This window comes from Balaenoptera ricei, chromosome 21 (assembly GCF_028023285.1).
Source record: "Balaenoptera ricei isolate mBalRic1 chromosome 21, mBalRic1.hap2, whole genome shotgun sequence".
In the NCBI taxonomy this organism is placed as follows: domain Eukaryota; kingdom Metazoa; phylum Chordata; class Mammalia; order Artiodactyla; family Balaenopteridae; genus Balaenoptera; species Balaenoptera ricei.
In genome coordinates this window covers 1,935,954-1,960,579 of record NC_082659.1, presented here as the reverse complement: position 1 = coordinate 1,960,579, position 24,626 = coordinate 1,935,954, and the positions used below count along the sequence as shown (strand labels likewise).

The 24,626-nt window shown below is 38.7% G+C and overlaps 1 protein-coding gene across 12 annotated transcripts in view; it reads left to right on the top strand.

Moving 5' to 3' along the window:
- The window catches only part of TENM3 (teneurin transmembrane protein 3), a 2,524,603-nt gene that overhangs the window by 756,935 nt on the left and 1,743,042 nt on the right, over positions 1-24,626 (top strand). The window contains exon 5 of one of the 12 annotated variants that reach the window (XM_059909688.1): positions 22,095-22,127. The exons of the other annotated variants lie outside the window; for them this stretch is intronic. The gene's annotated coding sequence lies outside the window, so the exon portion shown is untranslated. The remainder of the gene's footprint in view (positions 1-22,094; positions 22,128-24,626) is intronic. 12 annotated transcript variants of the gene reach the window in all.

Here is a 24,626-nt window from a genome sequence, read left to right as displayed (position 1 = left end):
AACATTTTGTAGGTGGGAAAACAGGAGTGATTAATGGCAATATAATTAAGTAATTTGCCTATGAGCTATTGCTTCTGGTAGAGATTTTTTTTAATTTATTTATTTTTATTATTTTTTAAATTTTTATAAAATTTTTAAAGATTACTTCCCATTTAGTTATTACAAAATATTGGCGATATTCCCCATGTTGCACAATATATCCTTGAGCCTATATTACATGAGGACATTACTTTTTAAGTAAAGTCTGCCAAATATGTTGGTTTCTAAGAAGACTTTCTAAATGTTCTTGGAAAGTGCTATTTACTTGAAAGCAGAAAAACGTGTCTTTTAGTTTGGCCTCCGTGTAACTTAATAAAATGTCAGAGCACAGGATGGGTGATAAATGAATGCTTTGAAGGAAAAATGCCACGATCTTAAAAAATATTTTTTTCCCAAATATTGCTGTGAAGCTTTTCTGAGTGTGAGTTCAAGTGATCCATGTCTCATTCTATTCTGAAGACCCTTTCCTTCTCAGCAATGCTTTCGGTCAGAATACCTTCGATATGTAATAATTGATGAGCAAAATAAATATGGTCACTGCTTTCAAAAACCTTTTACTCTGGTCACATTCATCAAATAAGTACTTAAGCAAGTATATTTACGAAATGCTGTAAATTCTCCGAGGGAAAATGACAAGTTCTGTAAGAGGGTCTAATGATGCATATATCCTGGTACCACATATATGAACCTTGCAAAAGCAAACCGCAAAAATAATACCTTTATTCTTTAATCCTACATACGTAAGAGGTAAAAAACAAACAAAAACCTTGTCTGGTAACGATGCATGTTAAAGAAACCCAGAGCTTGGCAGTAAAGGGGAAAAACAGATTTTTTTACGCAGGAACTGTTGCTGTAGGGGAGTAAAGACAGCATAGAATCACGCGCAGCTCCAGGTACAGCAAGCACAGGTGGGGATTTATAGCCAAGGAGAAACATCAAGGCTATTCTGGTTAGATCGATTTGATAGGATTCTTGCTGAAGGCAGGTCAAGGGTGACCAGGCATCACCTGAGAGAGAGTGAGGGGTGCGAAATGTGATCAGACATCGAAGGTGACCAGATATCTAGAGTAGGGGATTCTGTCTATACTAACGTAGCAGAATTTTTGCTAAAATTAGGTCATGCAAAGACAGACCTGGAAGTCCAGAAGTTGAGGCCCAGTTGACAAGACGGTTAAGAGGACCCTGACTGAAGTCTGGTCAGGGAGAGAGTCTTTGTCATACATGCCAGCATTTAGGTAAGTCTACTTCTGGGGGAGAAGGGAGGGGGAAGGATGGCAGAGTTTGACTTTATCAGTATTTGCAAATTTACATAAAAAAGAAAACCGAAGCAGCTATCACAAAACATTATTTTTTTGTTAAATCTAGGTAGTAGGTATCTGTTGTATTATTTAGTGAATCTTGGAGACATTTTATATCACACAAGTTCTCTTTTAAAAAAGAAATGTTATTTGAGCTGAAATACAAAAGATGGTTAGAAGTGACTTGGGTGAAGGAGAGCTGATCTTGGGGTTAGGGTCGATAGAGCATTTCAGGATAGCATTACTCAATGCTGTGAAAGAGGAGAATTAAGTTATTAGAAATAAGACATAACTTAGGTATATTTAGAAGCATATATTCATGTCCATGTGGGTACACAAATACATGTATCATTTATAATGTACGTGGTTGTTACTTCTTTCCTAAAATTTTTTGATGAACTTCTCGGCTTAAATTATCAAAGAAAATGTTCCCTGAAATGTTTACTGGCACAGTAAATCTATATCATTAATTATATGCTATCTAAATTATGGATTAGTTATTTTAAGAGCTTTAATTTAGTAAGAACAAACATTATATTAATTAGAGAAATACCAACTCTGCACTTTTACAAATTGAAGTATGAAAATCAATTATAGAACAAATGTCTTTGTTCTATAGTTTTCCATTCACATATGGAATTAATGTATTACCTCTAATTATTAGCGAGGTAGTAGAAGCACGGTTAGAAGATAGTTTCAGAATCAGTTATTCTCATTCAACCTTTTACTCTTGACATGGAATTGCTTTCATTTAAAATATATTAGGATATGTCATTGTATAAAATCCAAGTTTCCACAACTAAAATGTATTTCTTAAACTTTTGATAAAACTTTTGATAAAAGTTTTGATAAATCTTTTGATTTTTTGATAAATCTGTCTGTAAGTGAGACTAGACCATATTTACTACAGGAGTAAGGGAGTGGGCTTTAAATCATATTTAAGATTGTGCATTCTCACATATCCTGTAATTTTATTTTAGAGACATTATTCATCACCAAATGGCCAGTAATATGTAGATGCCTCTAAGATTTGAAGTGGATCTGTCTTGTGGGAAAAAAAAAACAAACTATATTACAGTTGTTACAGACTTTAATGCACAAATTTTAAAAGATAATTAGTTGACATGTTACCAACACACTGCTAATGATTTATAATGAAAAAAAATAATAGTTTCTTGTCCTGTTAACTCCTAATTAGTTAATTAGTTAAATATAGTTACAAATCTGAGCTCTACTCATATCTAGCTAGTCACCTGAGATTCCAAATAAAACTCTTAAATACTTCCAAACCTAATAAATGACTTACAGTGTATGAGAAAAATAAACATGCATAGTGATATGACCCCATTGTATAAGTGGCCAGCTATAGGGTTAAGTGGAGACATGGGACTCAACAATCAGATGCTTCCTCTTTTCCCTACCACGCTGTTCGTCCACATCTTGTGAAGCAGTAGTTGAGCAGTGGCAGCTCTGGTATTGACCCCATGACCTGGAGCTGACTACTGACCTCTCCAAGCCCCATGTCCACACTAGTAAAATAGGGACCTGCCCTGACTCAGTGCTTGTTGGAAAGAGTCAGTGAGAGGCCATGTATAAATCAGCTAGTTCACCCCAGGGTCTGACAGACAGTAGTTGCTCAATGAGTGTTATTTCACCTCCCCTTTCCTGTTCTATCTTTGAAATAGTGCTTACTGTAGATTTTCTTCCAGAGGCTATTCCTGTAGTTTTTGATCTTATAAAGTTGACAGAAAGAAATAGTTTGGGAGAATGCAAACTATCATCCATGTAACATGTATTAAAAATTTTAAGTGATGTTATGGTAATTTTAAGATATCTTGCAGGGGGGGGGAAACTGTTGCATCTTCAATATATGTTGTGTATCATCTGAATGAAATGTCTCTCTTCCTTCATCTACCAATTGCCAGTGCGTCTACCTTGATGGCAAGGGATAATCAAAGGTATTAGTGCCTTTGGGTCTAGGTCCTCATTCTTTCAGTCTAAAATAATAATCCAGATAAAAGAGCACCGAGAAAGAAACACAAGAAGACATCGAGGGAGAAAATATTATGCTGTCGTCATATGCTATGACCAATATCACATTAGTGAATCTGATAGTATCAATAGAATAAATATTTTAGAATGAAGCTTGACACTAAAGATATTCTAGTTATTTTTATTATAAGGAGTTGAAGAATATTCTCAATATTGTTAGTACTGAGAAGGACAGCAGAGGCTTCCTGGAAGTGGTGTTTGGGAACTGTTCATAACTTATTCAGAGAAGGAAGGGAAATACAAATCAAAGGGGTTTTAAAACTTAAATAGAATTACCGTATGATCCAGCAGTCTCACTTTGAGGTGTGTACCCAAAGGAATTGGAGAAGGGATTGAAACATATCAATGTTCATAGCAGTTTTATTACCAATAGTCAAAAGGTAGAAACAACCCAAATGTCCATTGACAGATGAATGGATAAATAAAATGTGGTCTGTACATACAATGGAATATTGTTCAGTCTTGAAAAGGAATGGAATTCTCTTACATGATACAACACAGATGAACCTTGAAAACATTATGCTAAGTAAAATAAGACACAAAAGGACATATAGAAAATTCATAAAGACAGAAGTAAAATAAAGGTCACAGGGGCTAGAGGCAGGGGCGAATAGGGAGTTATTAAACGGGCACAGAGTTTCTGTTTGGAATGTTGAAAACAATCTGGAAATGGATAATGGTGATGATTGCACAACATCGTGAGTGTACTGTGTCATTGAATTATACACTTAAAATGGTTAAATTGCTTAAAAACAAAAAATAAGAGGAAGAGGAAATAGGCAAGTTAAACATTTAAATTTACCTGATGACAAACTTCAAGGCTGTGATAACTGAAGTATGACATAAGACTGCAAAATGGATGTGTGGGGCATGGGAGGGTATCCAGCTATGTTCTTTGAGATGTTTTCACATTTTACAAAAGAAAAATTATTTAAATAGTTGATATATTGTATTTAAATGCATTAGCTTTGAGATCATATCTGTATGTATGTATCACACAGGCCAGGGTTCAAATCCCAGCTCTGTTAACTCACGTACTTTGTGACCTGGGGTAAATTATTTAAGTTTTCTAACTCCAGTTTCCTCATCTGTATAATGGGGATGAAAACAGGATTTAGATCAAGGTTATCGTAAGGATGGAAAGGAGAGAATGCTTGCGAAGTGTTTACCGTGGTACTTGATACCTAGATGGTCTTCAGAGAATGCTTACAATTAGTCAGCATTGCCTTGCAAAGATCTGAGTTCCAAGTCTCTTCAGAGGTGGTGATTACTAGAACTTCCACTGAAACTAGATTAAATAACTTGTGAACGTGTGTAGTCAGACATTTTTCGAGAAAGAATATCCAGAATTCATGAGATACTTAAAACAGTCGAGGACCTTAAAAGGTTCAGAACCATGGCCATAGAAGCCCATTTAATGCCATTGCCTTATCGTTTAGGAATCTGCTTTTTGTATAGTATTACTGAACTTACCTATCTTAAAAATAACTGAATGGCGTAATAAAATTATTTAATAAGCGGGCAATAAACGGCATCATTTGAAATGCTTTCTATTTCCTAAATACTTTCTTTCCCCTCAAGATAGGTAAGGCACACTGCTATTCATTTCCATCTTGATGCTCAGTATCAAGCTCTGTAAACTCATTGGAAACCCATCAAATATTTGACCAACTTACATAAATTAAAAATTTCCAGCAAGCCCTGGGACACAGTAGAGAGCGGTAAAGTCTAAGCTCAGAGATGCTGACACGGAGGCTTTTTCAGGTGTTGAAGGATGAAGTTCACGGTGGCTGACAGAGGTACACTTTGTCTTAGTCCCTCCCCTGGGTTAGTAAACGCCACAGGATTTGTGCCTTCAAGAGTTTGTACTTCATCTTGTTCATTTAAATATGTGTATACTACTTATTGTGCAAGCTTACTCCAGAAGTATATAGTGCTGATTCACGCCATCTGTATTCCCGTAACACTTTGTACATATTTCCACGGTATCCTTTATTATACAGTCGTTATTAAAATAAATCTTTAAGTGTTGGAGCCATTTGATTGTGCTGAAATTGATCATGTAATAACTAGTAAGTTGATGTTAACGCACGCATCAAAGTGACCTGTTGAAACTGTGTAACTCAGATTGGGACTCGAACCCACGGTCTTTTGACTGAGATCACACACCTGGTCTCGGGACTTAATGAAGCTCAGGTTCTTGATGTCTCATCACAGAAAGAATTCCGTGAGAGACAAAGTGATAGGTAAGAAGTGGATTTATTTAGAGAAAAACACACCCCACAGGCAAGAGAGCGGGTCATCTCAGAAGGCGAGAGCCGCCCCCGGGTACGGGGTTGTCAGTTTTTATAGGGGTGGGTAATTTCATAGGTTAATGAGTCGGAGGAGTATTCCAGCTGTTTTGGGGACGGAGTGGGGATTTCCAGAAATTGTGCTACTGCCTGCTTTTTGACCTTTATGCTTGGCCTTGGAACTGTCATGGCGCCTGTGGGTGTGTCATTTGGCTTGCTGATGTGTTTAAATGAGCATATACTGAGGCTCAGGGTCTAGTGGAAGTCAGACTCGTCTGCCATCTTGGACCCATTTGGTTCTAATCAGTTTATGTCGTGTCCTTGGGCTATGTCATTCTTTTAAAGGTTGTGCCCTGCTCCCTTCCCTCCTGTTTCACTATGTTGCTTGGTTAATTTACTTAATTTTATTTTAACTTTCCAATAACCAATTATAAAGTTATAAAATCTATAAAACAATTTTTGACAAACATTAAAAGAGTTTGTACTTGATGAGTACGGTAATAGATACAGGTTACTAGAATTACAAGATGTTAATTCCTTATCCAGTATTTTAGTTAAGTAGTGAATAAATTTGAACTTACAAAACTTTTTAGTGCCAAAAAGATAAATTAGGACATTGAACTCAATGTTAACTGATTTGGAATGGGGAAAAAGTTCTCCATTACCTAGTAATATGAGTTTGGGCATATTATGTGGCCTCTTTAGCCCTCATCTATATAAAGAATTGGAACAAAGCAATGTTTAAAAAAATATTACAGTTGTGAAGCTCTTTAATCAAGGGGAAGCTTTCAGGGAAGGCTAATATATAAGACAGAGCGATATCCTTTCTGCTTGTGACCTACTTTCTTCATTTTTATATTCCACTGCCCACCCCAGGCCTATGGGGCATTGTACATGAAACATGTTTTGGAAAACCCTTAAACTCAAGAAATTTAAACTAACCATTAGGCTCTACACAATTCTACACAATGTAATTGTCGGTTGCCCAAAGTTACATGTGGTATGAAATAACATTTTGAACAAGAATTAGAATAGAATAAACTTAAGATCCTTATTATTTTGTGATACAGATGTCTACTTAAATCTCTATGTGAAAACATTCTCTTTTAAATTTGGGGTTCATCCTGTCCTGAAACTGCTGCTTCTTAGGTCATTGTGAGCAAGTTCCAAGTCTCTTCTATATTAGACTATATAGAAAAGCCAGCTGGGTTAAAGCGCTCAATTACTTCTTTAAATAAGATTTACTGGGACAGACAATATTAAAGGAGAGAAAAGAGTCCTATAATTACACTAAAATGTCTTAGGTGCTTCAGTGAAGAAGCAAGGCCTCCCCGTGTCTGAGCTGGCAAACAGGAGGGGCTCAGAGCTAGGCAAGAATGTGTTTCTTAAGGTGGATACCGAAACTGTTCTCTGTTAAGTTTTTCTCACTGAAACGTCTGATACAATTACCTTGAATACAGGCGAGGTATTTGCTTTTATATTTGTCAGGAAGCATGAAGCCATAACAGTTACACAATACCCCACCCTCATCCTATTCCGCCTTTAAGCCCTCAGGTAAGTTTGTTGCCTACAAAATGCTTAAATCTGTTTCTCTTAAAATATAGTTATGGGTATATGAGAAACATCTTCCCTCTGAGTGCAGAGATATGGTATAGTTTTCTCCCTGTTAATGCAAAGAGAACTTGTCAAATGTGAAAATATCAGGAATATGAACATGGTAACTCATTTCACTGACGAGCCTGAAGTAAGCTTAACATCCACCAAAACAAAGTGTTGGAAACAAGGGGAGATAAGCCACTCCATTTCAAGCTCTTAATGTGTGCAGTAATTTGTATATACAAGGATGCCAAATAGAGTTGTCAGCCTAGTATCTGTGCAGGAATGCTTCAAAAGCAACATGATATAATCAAACCTGTTGTTCTTTTAAATATATATATATATGAATCAAACACTACTGCACCGTAGTTAGGAAGTCGATGCACATTTCTTGCTGAGAAGTATTCACAGAACAAACGTTCAGCTTTGGCTTCATTTAGTCTATTTTCTAACAGTTTGAACACTTACAACAATCTCTCTTTATTAAATTCCCTGTGTTCCCCTGCAGTCTACCATACTTTTTGAAAAAGGCAGATGTTTTCTGAATCTAGTCTCCATGTACCTGGTGTATTTAAACAGTGTTTCATTTTAAACAAACTTTAAAAGAATTGAATAATTAAATACAATATTTTATTAAAATACATGGTAATGAAATAATTTATACACTCTTAGAGATCCTAGACCTTTGGCAAGCTGACAAAACAAACAGATGGATCCTTTCTTAGAAAATGTACAAATGCATGGAAATCCCACATTTTTGCATATAATTTCAGGATATTCATAGACCTTAGGTTAAAACCAATTACAGTACATTTAGTTTTTGATATTGTGCATATTTCTCTTTTTCTGTTATTGCCCATTTCCATTGTTTAGCTATTAAGGAGAATGTTACAGCCTGCATAGCTCCTATGAAACTATATTTTAAATAATTTTATTGTTTATGGAATGAATCTGCAGCCATAGACTAATTATTATCATGTCTGCATAATGTGCCTTTTGACCTATGTCTGTCCCCTGTCTTAAACTGTTTCAGAAGACTAAATAGAATGTCTCTAAATGCAAATATTTATCTAACATTATGTGCTATAAATTAATCATAAAGAATTTTATTTGTGTGGTATATGTGTATTTATGACAATGAGGTATAAAATAAAAACTACTTTTCTGTTGCTACATCAGACCACTTGGAGAGGTCTGTCCTGGGAAATGTGTTGCTTCTACAGGTCATTTTGGGTTCATTGTTATCCATTGCAAGGCTAAAAGAAAGAGCTGCAGAGCTAATTATTTACAGATGGAATTAACTATGTGGAAGTACGCCATAGTTATTCTCATCGTGACCTCAGGTTCTAAACAATGTAAACAACCGTGAGCGAGAGCAGATGGTGCCTTCACTTTGTAAAGTCATAAACATAAAGAAAAGTATCCTTGAGGAACGTAGTCTCCCTGACAACAGTCGTGGGCATTGTCAGCGCTGGGAAGAAGCCCAGTTCCCAATACACGTTAAAAGTATAAGATTGCTGTGAATTGAACCATACCAACGCATTTAATCTATTTGTAATAAATAACCATAATGCATTTGTCATTAACAACCTGAGGGAAAGTGCAGATAGAGGGAATTACACCATCTCCATCTGTTTCTTGGGGAACTAAATTTTCTTAAGAAAAATCTACCTGCATGGATTTAGATATAAAAAAGGAGATACTATGAAGGTGCTGAGCACTTTAATGCCCTTTAGAAAATACTGGGACTATATAAATTAATCAAGCAGTCTTTTTCATTTTCCAGACTTTGATCCCCGATTAGCCTTGTTTTCAGCAGGAATGAATGATAGTCCTTGTGTTTTATTGCTCTTTTAACCTCAAACGTCAGGCCCCATGGCAAAATCTAATGCAAAAATGAAGTGAGAGTTACTGTTTCTTCCCTTGCTATCTGCTATTAATTGTATATTGAAATAAATGTCTGAGAGTCTTTCAACAAAGGAAACTTGAACAAGTGAGCATATTCCCATTAGCAGGAAGCATCATTTGCATCATTTTGGGAAGTTCAAATTTTTTTCAGTTCCTGGAATTGAAAAGAAGAAGGAAAAGACAGGACTTAACTCCTTCAGCCAATCTGGGCTCACATTAATGCCAGGTAAACCTACCGGCTTGCTGGCGTAGGGATAGAATTTGTTTTATTCCATTTGTTGTCCCTTCCCTCCCTCCCTTCCTTCCTTCCTTCCTTCACATTTTCTTTCTTTACATTGCTTGATAACTTTGCTATTTCCATTGTACTTAAGCCACAAAAACCTTTATTTAAATAAAGTTGCCATAAGGCTGTTGTTATAAGAACAAAGTGTACACTGCCCGAAACCGTAATCAACATAGAGTAACACTCTCTGTTCTCTTTTTCCCTCTTGTCCTTGCTTCTTCTGACCATGTGCATTATTTAGTGCTGTGCACATCTACTGATAATTCTATTTCAAATTAGATCTGAGCTTATAATGCCGTCAGGAAAGGTGGAACTTTCAATCACTCTTTAATATACCAAGACCCCTTTAGATATATCTGATTCCCCTCACCACCGTAGTTTGCTCCTCTGGCCTTGGGCTGTGCTAGTTTTGAACTATAAGCTTTCTGCCCTTTTGGGCTACGTCTGACATCTGGTACACCTAGAGAAGAGACAGGAATGATGCTGTGGGGATACCATCCACCTCATAGTTTGTCAGTGGGCCCCCCTGGACTTGTGCTCTGGAGCTGTTCTATGCTCGGTGCTTTAGCTCAGAAACCTACTTTGTTGAAGGGAGAGAGACTCATCTAATTGCCAAAGTTTCTTAATAAATGTACATTCTGAGTGCCTATGCATTGGTAGTGCTCGTATATAACATAGGCCAGAAAGGTATCAGCTCTCCTTCTGGAGCATGTTAAGAGACCAGATACTGGCTACAAATATAAAACTCTATGATTCCAATAAAGAAGCCTCCTAAGAGTCTATTTCAGTTGTAGACATTACCACGCAATATGTTTAAGTCTTTTAAAGTTTAAATCCCGATTTCTATGGACAAGAATATTATGGAAACAAGCACGTTACATTGCTCTTCATTCCTCACAGCTAAACACGTTGGAGGAGCATAGCACTAGGAGTATGAATGTAATTCTGAAGTCATGCAGCAGCAAATGGAAAAATTCTTCAATAAATTGTGAAGTTGGTTTGACTATATCATAAACTGTGGCAGTTGTTTGAAAGCGTAAAGCTTTTTACATGTGTTGTTTTTAAACTTGGCTAATTATGCTCTTACATGCTTGTCATTTGTTTTTGACATGTGTGTACCCGGGGTTACTGAAATTTAAATTTGTTCTGTGCACATTTACACATTTCCGAGAGTTTATTACCAGACAGAGCTGGGCTAGCTTGAGCAGAATAGGGAAAAACTCTTCATGGGGAGTTGCTTAGGATTTTCCAGTATGGAGTTATGACCAGGCTATAAAGTTTCACGGATACATTCATGAAAGAAAATATGCTAAAATTCAGTCTTTTCAAGTCACTAATGAACAAAATGTATTTGTAAAGAATGGCTTTTTGGAGAGGAATGTCTACCTTTTAACAAAAATCTGAAGAATTCCACTGAACCTCTGAATAGCTAAATATGCAAAGGGAAGAGACCTTGGATAAATCTGACCACAAAGCCATCATATCCCATAGTTCTGGTCAGATATTGAATAGATTAAAAAATTAAAAGTTCACATAGGTGTTCAGTTTTCCTGTGGTAAAATTGTCAGAGAAAGCAATTTAAAAATCCAGTAATGAGGACTTCCCTGGCAGCACAGTGGTTAAGAATCCGCCTGCCAGTGCAGGGGACGCAGGTTCAAGCCCTGGTCCGGGAAGATCCCACATGCCGCGGAGCAACTAGGCCCGTGAGCCACAACTACTGAGCCTGCACTGTAGAGCACGCGAGCCACAACTACTGAGCCCACGAGCCACAACTACTGAAGCCCCCACGCCTAGAGCCCGTGCTCCGCAACAAGAGAAGCCACCGCAATGAGAAGCCCACACACCGCAATGAAGAGTAGCCCCCGCTCGCTGCAACTAGAGAAAGCCTGTGCACAGCAACAAAGACCGAACTTAGCCAAAAATAAATGAATAAATAAATAAATAAATAAATAAATATATATATCCAGTAATGATATCCTTCTCACCAACAGGTCATCAAATATGTGGTGACTGGTCCTAGTTCTGGGATGGATGGACTAGAGAGTTGATGTAACTTGTTACCTTGTCTTCATATAGAATCAGGGCTGTCATCTCACAAAGGCAAGTTTCTCTTCTCATGTGTAATAACCTCTTGAGAAGGAGATTCCTGAATTCTGCAAAAACTCACCAAAGTAACATTTTAAATCTAAATAGAAAAATAACAGAAACAAATAGCAGAAAACTTGGAAAAAACTACAAACTAAAATACAGGAAGTTAAATGTGAAGCACTCATCAATCTATAATCAGAGAGAAGTATTGTTAAACTATTTTGCCTATTCTGACCCATCATCAAAAAATCTACAAACAATAAATGCTAGAGAGGGTGTGGAGAAAAGGGAACCCTCTTGCACTGTTGGTGGGAATGTAAATTGATACAGCCACTATGGAGAACAGTATGGAGGTTCCTTAAAAAACTAAAAATAGAATTACCGTGTGACCCAGCAATCCCACTCCTGGGCATATACCCTGAGAAAACCATAATTCAAAAAGAGTCATGTACCACAATGTTCATTGCAGCACTATTTACAATAGCCAGGACATGGAAGCAACCTAAGTGTCCATCGGCAGATGAATGGATAAAAAGATGTGGCACATATATACAATGGAATATTACTCAGCCATAAAAAGAAATGAAACTGAGTTATTTGTAGTGAGGTGGATGGACCTAGAGACTGTCATACAGAGTGAAGTAAGTCAGAAAGAGAAAAACAAATACCGTATGCTAACACATATACATGGAATTAAAAAAAAAAAAAAGAAAATGGTCATGAAGAACCTAGGGGCAAGATGGGAATAAAGACACAGACGTAGAGAATGGACTTGAGGACACGGGGAGGGGGAAGGGTAAGCTGGGACAAAGTGAGAGCGTGACATGGACCTATATACACTATCAAATGTAAAATAGCTAGCTAGTGGGAAGCAGCCGCATAGCACAGGGAGATCAGCTTGGTGCTTTGTGACCACCTAGAGGGGTGGGATAGGGAGGGTGGGAGGGAGACGCAAGAGGGAGGAGATATGGGGATATATGTATATGTATAGCTGATTCACTTTGTTATACAGCAGAAACTAACACAACACTGTAAAGCAATTATACTCCAATAAAGATGTTAAAAAAAACTTTGCCTAAAGCCTTTTATTCTATGGTTTTTGTATCTTTTGTTGTTTTTTTAATTTAACAGTGCGTTGTGAACACTTGTATGAGTTAAAATGTCCTTCTCTTATCCTCTTGTGTTGACAGGGGTGGGGGTGAGGGCAATTCTCTTTCTTGCCGGAGTTCTAACCATCTGTGATGTAAGACAAAAGTGTGGGTAGAATGGGGCCAAAATTTCATCTTTAGTGCAATGAAGACTAGGTTGGCACATGTGGCTTATAAATGCCGTCAAAGGGCCATATTAATACTGAACCCCAAGTTAAACAGCTTATCCCATCCAGGAACAGATGGTCCTGATCTGATGTAGGTCTTCCTCTCCAGCACTGCTGTGCAGACAATTTTAAATACTAGAGGAGTAAAGGAGAGCTAATGCTACCTGCAGGAAAACTCATTCTCAAGAGGAAAAGGCAGGGTTCTTTATACCCTTTTCCTGTTCCCCGAATTCACTGATCAAAGTCAGCCGTTTCTTTATGATAAGGAAATGTGCCAAGATGAAGAGGAGTCAGGAGTGTCAGCTAACTAAATTTCCTGGAGGGAAACTTTGGGATTGAGAATGAAAATGTTGCCACCCACATCCATCAAAATATAGTATTGCATTTAATGGCTGTGTTGTATTTTGTTACTACAAATATAACATCAGTGTCTAAATTAATCCTTTCTTGTGGGATACTTTGTTTCCAAAAGTTCACTACTCAAAACAGTATTTTGATATATCTTTGTGCCAATGTTTTGCATTTCTTTATAGTTATTTCTTCAAGATTAATTACTTAGTATATATTGGCAAATTTCCCTCCAGAAAGGCAATTAGTAATGCAAATGCCCATAAGCAGTGTTTGAAATTATCACACTCCTAAGAAATTTTTAGATTCCTGCCAACCTCAGTATAACAGCAAGTGATTCTTCTTAATCTTTACAATTTATTAAAAAGAAAAAGGCTTGATACAGTTTCTTCACCCATTTCTTTGCTTGCTGCTGATATTTAACCTGTTGTGTATACTTAATGGCCATTTACGTCTTCTTTTGTGAATTACCTTTTTAGATTAGCCCTGTTTTCTTTAAATAGTTAATATGCTATATTTATTTGCTAGGATTTTCATCTTATAATACAGTGTATGTAGTAAAGGGTTTTTGCAAGGTGTGAAACACTGTAAAGATTCCCGTACAAATTCTAATTTATATTAATGGTTATTTTTTTAAATGCAATATATTCAGTTTTTATCCTGAGTGCTGAAGGTGTTTATTTACATCTGTTACCTCTAAAAATTTCAAATCAAGTTGTTTTTTCCAAAATAGATTTGGAACCCATAAGAACTGAGGTTGTTAACAAGATTAATATTATAAATAGCCCATGTTAATTTTTAGCTGATTAATTAAAATATGTGGAAGTATGCTCCATTTAGGTATTTTGCCTCTCTATAACTTTAAAAAAAAATACTTCTAGTACCAACGTTTGGGTCATTTTATCTGATAATTTCTCCCACGAACTAAAACCGATTTCACTGTATGAAAGCTCGGCATCGTATTCCACTGCCATGACAAGATATTGCCGTCTCTTCGCCCCAGTCCTTGAACTTTGAGGTGACACAGTTTGTGAGAAGAGCATTTTTGCTTTCTACTCCTTTGTGGGAAAATCTTATTTATGGCTTCCATCAACCAGAGTGCTCTAGCTCTGTTTCCTTTCACATCAAAAATAAATATTTCTCAAAGCCGTGCCATCACTGAGTTGAGTCCCCTTTGGCTACTGTGGAAAATGATGTTGCCACATCTATTATATGTGACCTGGCATGACCTTCCTACGTTAAATGCGTGGCCTCATTACAAACGCTAAGCACTGTGTTTCCTCTTTAATTCTCAGTGGGGCACAAATATATTAACCCCTGACATTTTTCCTTATAGAGAGGAGAGAATGAAAGAAATGCATTGAACCTTCCATTAGCGATCAATGTGCTGTTTTGCTTCAAAAAGGCAAGCAATTATTTTGGAGTAGTTTGTTGTTGTTACTGTTGTTTGAAAGTTGTCCCTAGAAAATAAAACTATGCAAATAAATACCAAGTATGGTACAACACCTATTTGTGCAGTAGGGCCACTGATCATCCAGTTTCCCAGGAGTCTGAGCAGCGGGTCGGGTCACGGAGGTGGCTTTCCTCTTTGAAGCGCAGGAAATCCAGTTATGCTGATGTGAGGGCAGTCAGAAACGTACTCAGGGAAACCCACTTCAGATGAGTGAGTTTGGGATAAGGCAGAAAATACATAGAATGCCGTAAAAAACAAACAAACAGAAAACATGTTTGGGTATCAAACGATTTAGGAATATAGAAGTGCGGTGTCTACTATTACGTACAGAGGTCTTGGCTTTGAAATATTGTCCAGTTTCTTTTTCCCTCTCAGTCACTAGCTGAGCTACCAGGAGGAAAGTAATACTTATCTCTCTGAGGCCTTTGGGGCTTATTCATTCTTTTAAAAGTGGGAGCTTTTCAGGAAAATCATTAGTCATTGCCTGGATACTAAAGAGAGGAAACCTCATCCACTAAACAATGACCATTTTGCTGTTTGCAGTGAACCATTCAGTTGGGGATTTTTTGTTGTTGTTTCTTTGAGCTGAATGAGGTCATTCATCACTTTATCTCCCCCCAGGGCTAGTTATTTTGGAGCTTACCGAATAAAAAGAAAGAAAGGAAGAAAAGGGAGGTGGAGAGTGCAGTGTCTTCACTAGCCTCCTAATTATAATGATTTGTGAGTTACTGAACCAAAGTAGTATCAAATATGTGTGCTGCGTGAATCACTGAATTAGTTGTGAGATACACTGGGCTCTGTGTAGATTAACTTTGGTCTTGTAAGTGGTGGCTATTCTCTGATGGTTTCCCATTCAACTTAAAATAAGATTATCCTCACTCACAGTGGCTCTAGAGGTGCATATAATCTGGCCCCTTGCCTCAAGTCTCGGCATTCCAATCACACCACTTTCTCTGTCCCTGAAACACGCCAAAATCACGCCCACCAAAGGGCCTCTTCCAGGAAACCTCTTCTTCCTTGCATGTGTGGGTCCATACTGTTACTCACAGCAAAATCCATTCTTGCATTGGGGGGGAAAAGCCTTTCTTGTCTATTCTATAAAAACACTCCCCTCTCAGGTACTCTCTACCACCACATCCTGTCTTAGTATCTTTATAACAGTTCTTGCTGTCATAAATTATCATGTTTATTGATACATGTACTTGTTCATTGTCTGTCTCCCTAACTACTGTGTAATCTGGGAGACCAGGAACCTTATCTATCTTGTTCACCACTCTCTCCAGCACCTAGAAGAGTGCTTGGCAGGTAGTTAGCCCTCAGTACAGAATTGCTGAAGGAGTTCGTGCTTGTCCAGTCTATGTACAGCTACATAATTTTATTATCCAGATGTCATCAACTATTTCAGGACCGCTGCTGACCAATTCAAGACACCCCAGGCAAACAAACCTTTTTTTTGTAACTGCACCAATATGTCCAATGCAGGATTAAGGTGACATCTGAAATGCAGGCCCTGGAGGCCCAGTAATGCTCTTGGACTTCATGGCCCAAATTAGTAGCAATGGTGTGATTAAACAAGCAAATAGAATACAGTATGACAAGTTCAACATGAAAGAAAATGTGTTGTATTTTAGAATGATCCCTAGCTAGGGCACCTAGTGCAGTTTAGGGAGACTGGTAAAGACTTCTTGGAGAAAGTGTCTCTAAATCAGATACTTGGAATGGACAAAGAAGTCAGAGAAGGATGAGGCTGAAGATTAAAAAAAAAAAAAAAATCAAGCATGTGAGTGTTTGGATCTTATCTGAAGGAAATGAGAAACAATGCAAAATTTTAAGCAGAGAATTAGATGGTCAGATTTGTATTTTAGAGATGTCACTTAACTGCATTATTAAAGCAAATGTACTGAAGCTAGACCTCAAGTAGGTAGTTAGAAGCTGTTACTGCCAGTTAAAAGCTGTCGCATTAATCCAGTCAGGATGTGATGGGGCTTTGATCTAGGAAGTGACAGTGGAGAGAGGCAAAGTACTCTTTCAGAAGTACAGTCATTGGGACTTTGTTATTGATTCGATATGGGCATTTAAAGAGAGGATAAAAGGTAAAATACACCCGGGTTTCTGACTTGTACAATAGGGTGGTGATATCTTCCATTCTTTGGTTCAATACATCTTTACTAAACAGTGACTGTGAACTTGTAACTGTATAAACATTGGGAATATGATTGTCAATTGACACAAAAAGTCATGAAGTAAGGAAATAAAAAATTAAATACATAGTATGACAGGTACCAGTGTGTGCTCTGGAAGAAAATAAAACAGGATAAGTGGCATGAGAGTGCTGGAGTGGTCCAGGAGGGCGTCACTAATAAATGGCATTTGAATGGAGATCTGAAGGAAAGGAGAGAGCCAGTCACACAGGGAGAGTAGATGAAGAGGATGAGCACGTGCAAAGGCCCTGAGGCTTGTTGTGTTTGAGGAACAGCAAGGTTGGTGTCTTGGTGTCCAATATCAGAGTAAGCCAGGAGGCAAGCGGTAAAAGGTACCATTGGAGAGCAGCTGGGAGCCTGGTCATGGAGAGGTGTGAGATTCTAAATCAGAGCTCTGTTATTCTAAATCAGGGTTCAATTTCATTATCCCCTTTATCACAAGCAACATTTGAAGTAATATCCGGTTGGCCAAAAGGTTTGTTCAGGGTTTTCAGTAATGTCTTCATGGAAAACCCCGAACAAACCTTTTGGCCAACCCAATACTAAGTTTTCTTTGCTTCTTTCAGATAGAAACAGGTTTCTCTTTATAGACCCAGCCAGTCTATGAGTACAATGCTTTTGTGACCTATAATCACTGGATAATAATTGTCAGGTGCCATCAAAATTGTTTTAAAGATATGTTAATATTAGTATTTCTTAATAATAATGTGACTTTTTTTGGATTTAATTTTATTTTTTTTGGTTGTGTTGGGTCTTCATTGCTGTATGCGGGCTTTCTCTAGCTGTGGCGAGCGGGGGCTACTCTTCGTTGCGGTGCGTGGGCTTCTCATTGCGGTGGCTTCTCTTGTTGCAGAGCATGGGCTCTAGGCGCGTGGGCTCAGTAGTTGTGGCTTGTGGGCTCTAGAGCACAGGCTCGCTAGTTGTGGCACGCGGGTTCAGTAGTTGTGGCTCGCGGGCTCTAGAGCGCAGGCTCAGTAGTTGTGGCGCACGGGCTTAGCTGCTCCATGGCATGTGGGATCTTCCCGGACCAGGGATTGAACCTGTGTGTCCCCTGCATTGGCAGGCGGATTCTTATCCACTGCACCGCCGGGGAAGTCCCAATGTGACATCTCTTACTTAAAGTAAAAAATATTATGGGAGTAGACCAATCTGGCAATAGATCAGAGCTAGCCTTGAGCAAAACTGGGAAGCAGGAAGAGATACTCTTGGACACTTTTCTTTCCTTTTGCTTTTCCTTTTTTCCCACTTCAGGTACCTTTTCCCACTGTTTTCTGTTAGAAGCCCCCAACACAGTGCTAAAGGTTCTTCCATCACCTGCATGTCATTCCAGCTCAAATCTACCTATTCAGTTCCCTCAGGATGTTAATTGTTGCTTTCCAGTGTGAAAGCCAGACAATCTGATAAATTTGATGAATTCATCTGTACGCTTTTGCTAATGGAAAAGGCTCGCCCACCATCTTCCCTCCTATCCTGTGTGATATTTACAATCCATAGTCACCTATTTCAGTTTCCCCTGTGTTTACTTTTTTAGGCTGACATTTGGCAATTGAAGTGTCATATATAATCAGCAGAGAAGATATTTGGGGCAGATGGGGTTCTATGAATTCTGAAGTCCTATGAGGCTCCAACATACACTGTTTACTGACAAACTAGGCCCTTTCTGTAGATGCCATGTATTTTCATCCTGTTAGTAGAATGCACAATGAACTCAAAGTCAGATAGTGGGAGAAGAGAAAGTATTATACTAGTTAGCTAAGGAAACTGTTAAATTTTCAGGATCTGGCCTCCGTATAAAATTCCAAAAGACCTTTCTGTGTACCAGAAAAGCCCCATAGTAGCTTTTCCATAGCTAACAGTCACTTCATTACTTGAATAGATAGAAATTCTTTCCCAGCCTTCCTCAACCAAAAAAATTTAAAAGTCAGAACCGAACTAAATCCTTATATCAATCTCAGTAGAGATCATATAGTGAACAACATACCATCATTAAATTATATATACATAAAATACAGAATATAGCTTTTTGGTGTGTCATTGTTTCAACCCATTATTCTTTTTTAATGAGGAGTTGGGCTGTTGATAAATTTAATTCATGTACTTTTGTGTTTTCATGTGTTTTCCCAAAGGCCTTCAGGCAGTGAGTGCATTTTTAATAAATTGCATTTGAAATAAATAAATAATAAGTGGTTCATTATATTGGGACTGACTTTTTTATGATAGGATTAAAATGGACAAATATTTAACACTACATTTTAAGTCATTCAAACTTGAATTTTGTGGGGATTTTCCTCCCTGAAAATGATAATACTATGAAATGTTCCCATTAAAAGAATAACTGTTGAACATTCAATTGAGAATAACACTTAAATAGAAAAAGTTTCTGAGAATGTGAATTTTTCAAATAATTTATGTGATGAAAATCTAGTACTGCTTATTTATATCTGTGTCCATTGTAGGTTTTTTTAAACCATATTTTTTTCTTTTATCAAAAAATCCTCTCTCACTATAATACAAGTAATTATGATTTTAATAAGATTAAATGTAGATGTTCAGATTGATAAAGATTAAAAAGTTAGCCTCAATTTTTACAGAATTGTTTTTGTGCCTCAGCAAAGGTTTTATTCTGTTTCAAGACAATATTTATGCCTCTTACATTTTTCCCCTTTGGAGAAAGAATTTTGGCATAGTTCCCAGAATAAGAATGAGGGAAATATAATGCACATTCTAACACATTAAGATGGGGATATCTTCAGCAAATGGATTCAGCATCTGAATACCAAAGATACTTTAATTGCTTATTAACAACATTTTAAGCTGTCTGATGAATACACATCGTGGAAATATTTTTAAAATCATTTTTCATAGCAGCAAAAAAATGCTATAACTGTCCACTTAAGATCATTAAAAAACATTAGATGTAAATTTCAAATAGGCATATCCTTTGGAATAGTCCCATTTATCATTATTATGTACATACGTAAGTGTGCACATGCTATAGAGGGTATAGCTATACACATTAGGCGCATATGCGAGTATAGCGTAGAACTTTCAATATTAAATACATGCAAATTTAGAAAATGAATTCCTTTTCTGTTCAGGGAGATATCAAGTCATGTTTTGTATACAAGTGCCTATGCAATGTTAATTCGCCATATCTTTATAGCACATCTGAGCAAACAGTGTGTTTCTCATTATAGGAAGTACAGGCGTATCATTTCCAGTGCTTGTGAAATTAGGCCTTTGAATTTAATATCCTACACTGTTTATCAAATGCTCAATTATTTTCAAATTTGAATCCATAAAAGCAGACTGTTAATGATATATAGAGGTTACTGGAGTTAGCGTTCTTGAAGAATTTCTGGGAAAAGGCACTTTTTTCCTGAAGAGCTTTTTGTCCAAATAAATCCATGCAAATTGGACAAAAACAATTACAAATCTTAGGGAGTCATTGGTATGTAGGGACTGACCCCCCGCATGCAGAGCTCTAGGTATAGATCCCTGAGTCACAGGACTGTTCTCTGTCTGCAAGGAACTTCTACTTTATATGGTGAGTCTGGACAGGGCATACAACTTACATTCACTGTATAAACACATGTAAGTCTACTCTGAGCTTTGCAGAACTGGAAGGTGGAGGGACACACAGTAAAGGTGAAGGGAGCAAAGGCTGTGGAGTCAGATGGTCCTGGTGTGAATCCTGGTCAGAAACACTTACTCCTGTGAAAACTAAATGGAGTCTTTTGCCCACTGAGCCTCAGTTTCCTCTTATATATATAAAATGAGGATGTTAGCCTGTATTTCATGGTGGTGATTATGAATGTTACATAATTCAGTGTGTGTAGTACATATTCAGTGTCTCATAGTTTCTTCCTCAGTGCTCTCAAATGGTAGAGTGATGAATAGAAAGACTTATCAAAGTAGTTGAATAAATTGGGCGTTTTTTTTAAAGTAACTGAACTAAACAAGCACATAAGGGAAGATGGCATGATTCTGAGGGACCCTTGGATTCACAGGAAGATAGATCATCAGTTCGAGTTGGAAAGTGTGGGCAAGCTGGGCCACTAACTTTTCCTGAAGGCTTTGGTGTGGTCGCCAAAGGCGGGGCCCAGTGTCTGTGAGGAAGCTGCTGGGGCCTGGGGCATTGGGTGGTGTCGAGGCAGCTGAGGAAGGGCCTGTCTCACGAGGAGCCCCGCAGTGCCGCAGACCTCCCGTGTCCACGGGGGGTAGTGTCGTAGCCAGCAAGAGGCACCCTCAGCGTGGATGAGAACGGTCGCTGCAAGAGTTAAATGAAACTGTGCGAATACGTCACTTAGTGCCACACCTCGCACAGGGCAAACAGTACGTGCTGATTATTCACAGTGTCATTTACCTTACAAATTATAGTAGAAAACAGCGCGTAAAGAAATATAAGAAAGATGATACCTCTCTCAGGATCTTTGGAGGACGAGGAAGTGATGTCAAGCCTTCCCAGAAAAGATGAGAACTTAGCTGAATTGTTTTAAACTGGTGACAGTCTAGTGAGTAAGATGTAGCAGCATATCCTGGGCCCAGAAGCAAGCTTTAAAGTCCCCGCCTCCCCGAGATTTTTGTGACGTGCTGATTCCTGTGATATCTTTGCAACCGTAGGAGCTCAGCAAATGCTCTTGAGTAAATGGCTGCCTGAATGGATAAGTACACTTCCCAGAGTGGAGAAGAAGGCTGGACGTATGAGTGTCCTCATCCTTTCCGAGAGCGAGTTGAGTTTCAGGAGCTGCATCCTGGCGCAGACAGGGAAGGAGGAGTGCGTCTGCGGTGCGCTGACAGCTGGTTTTCAGGCTGGACGTTCCCTTTTGTTCCCCAGGCGCCCGGGCTGCTGGCTGTGCAAAGGCGGGGCTCGTGCGCCGCCCTCTTGGCCTGCAGCGCGGCAGAGGAGCGCGCGGCCCGTGGCTGCTTCTCACACGCCAGTTAGTCTCCCGGGGGACACACCCCCCGTGAAGGTGGGGAACCACCCACGGCCGTGGAGGGCCTGTTCCATCATCTGAGACCTTCTGGAGGAGCGGTTCTGACACCAGTATCATTATGAGTGCTTTTCATATCTGCGTTTCCCTTTGTAAATTTATTGAGAAGTGAGTGTCTCCTTAGATACCGTTTATTTTAAATTTTGTAATTTCAGAATGGACTCCCGCTGCACTAGAGAAACTGCCTCTGGCTGCATTCCAGTCATATGATTTTTTTTTTTTTCTCAGCTGCCGGACTGTCTGTTGATCCAGTCACCTAAGGTGAGGAAAAAAAAAACAAGCTCAACAAAAATTGTATTCAGAGCTCCTGTGATCATTTTTTCCCCTTTCGTGGCAGCAGGAGGGCCGTGAGGGAGGGGCTATTTCTCCCTCTAACTTGGGGAAAATACGAAAATCACAGCCACACACAATTTATGTACTCATGCTACCACGGAAAGGAGAATAGGTCTATGTACATTTCCTATAAAAAAGAAAGCAAACTTGGCCCACTCCAAAACTGAGTCTTTTGTCTATTTCAGAAACGCTTTATGTAACTGAAAAATCTAGCTGTTTATATGGCATAGTAGTATTTGCACCAATGAAAAACCTACATAAAATAGCCAAGTATGTTACTATTCTAATGGCAAACCTTTTAGGCAAATGAGAAAGTTTCTGGCATGGCTTGTCATTAATTTTGAATAAATCAAAGTTATGCAATGAGGAGGAAAGTAAAAACATTAGATAACTACCTAATGCTTTAAATCCTAAATACTTTATTTGAAATGGAAGTTTCATTTTCATCTTTATATTTTAATTTGTATTAATATCTTACCATTCTTTAGTATAAATACACCATTTCTCAAGTGCTAAATAATAATATATTCATGACAAAAAATTAGAAAAGTTATTCTTATGGAATTTGGGGCTATATTTTCTTAGTATCAGCCTCCCCCCCACTCTTTTCTCTTGTAGTAAGCTATTTTGGGTAAAATAAGATTACTTTCATCCTCTTCAAGCGGAGTCTTTAGCTTTCTCTGAGACAGTGGAGTGGAGGGTCTCGGCAGAAGACCCTGGAGAATATGGATGTGGGCAGGAAGCGCCAGAGGGAGAGCAAGGGAGGCAAAGGGCAGGGCAGGGGGTGCCGGGAGGCACGAGAGCAGACAGGCAAGGGCAGGGGATTGAAACTGATGGTGCCAGAACGTCCAGGGAGCACGGCTGTGAGACAGGCTGCGCCCAGGCGCACCCCGGGAAGGTCGAGGGCGCCCCACGGACGCTCTGACTTAGGGCTGGAGCAAGGATTGCCAGCAGCAGCAAGAAAGGCAACTTTTCTTACAGGCTCGTTTCGCATCTCCGTTTCCATCACTCTAACCTGATGACCTGCTCTCTCCTGCCTTACAGGAAGAATAAAGGCCCTCTGGGGTCAGAATGCTTTCGGCCTCACCCCGACATTCCCGCAGACCCTAAGCACGTGTGTCCACCAGTTCCTCCTCCTCACCAGTGATCTCTCCATCAAGTGCTATTAATCCCACGACCCCTGTCCCTTCTGAGGCTTCATTCCGTACATCTTACTGTCTCTTCTCTCCACTTCCTCCTCCCCAGCACATTCCTTCAGCATAGAAACATGCTCAAATCTCAAAAACCAATAGGAAAAAGAACAGAAAACAAAAGCACAACTTATAAAGTTGCTCGTATGCCTTTCCCCATTAACTGGTGGCCTGTGGGAATGGTCTTTCTTCGCTGTATATATACAGCCTACCTACTGTGGACACTCTTGGTTGCCTACCTACCATATTGCTCCCCCCCCCCCCCCCCCAGTTTTTTCCTGATAGAACCTTAATTTTGTTCAGCTCTCCACCAGACTCATCCTCAGATACGGATTTTGTTGAACAGCACCTGGATTTTCCCTTCTTATTGTTGTCGGTCCAGGATAGACATGTTTCCTAAGTCTGCCTAACAAAACTGAAAAGACCTGTCTTTTAGTCCATGATAGTGTGTGCACTTCCATCTATCTCTTTCTGGAATGTAAATAGAGAAGCTTGTACCTACAATCTATCTTCAAGCCCTGGAGGAACCAGTTTTAGGATGAGGCCTGCTGAAGATGGCAAGGATCAAAGAGAAATGCCCTGATGACACTGAAATGCTGAATTAAATAACCCTGAAGCCTGCATAACCTTTGAATTCCTGTTAGGTAACATCATGAGTCTGCTCATACAAAAGCTATCTGGAGTTGGGTTCTGTTGCTCTCATCACAAAGCACCCTAATTTGCACCTATCTCCCGCAGACCACCTTTTCCTCCTCTTATTCAGTCCTCTGCCTGCTCCAGCCATACTCTGAAAGAACTTCCAAAGAAACAGCTCTGGCTAAGATCACCGGTGCGTTTTTACCAAGTTCCAGAGAGACTATTTTCTTCTTCTTTAATAGAAGAAGATTGATTTCCTCTTTAATACTCCTTGCTTCTTGAAATACTGTATTACTTTGCATTGGAATTTTTGGCAATACAGTTCCTGGTTCTTTTCTTAACCTTAAAAGTATTGCTTTTCCTAAGCAATTCTGTAGCACAGCACTGCTACCAGAATCCAGGTCTGTAAATCAGTTTTTCCATTTGATATCTCTCCTAGGATGGTTCTGAGTATCTTAAAATTGTCATGTCCAAAACTGAGTTTGTCATGCTTCTCCTCCTTATTCTGGATCTCAGATTTTATCCTTCTGTGTTATCCTTCCCTGGTTAATTATTTTTCTGACCACTCAGTTCCTCATGACAGAAACTTGTCATCCTAGAT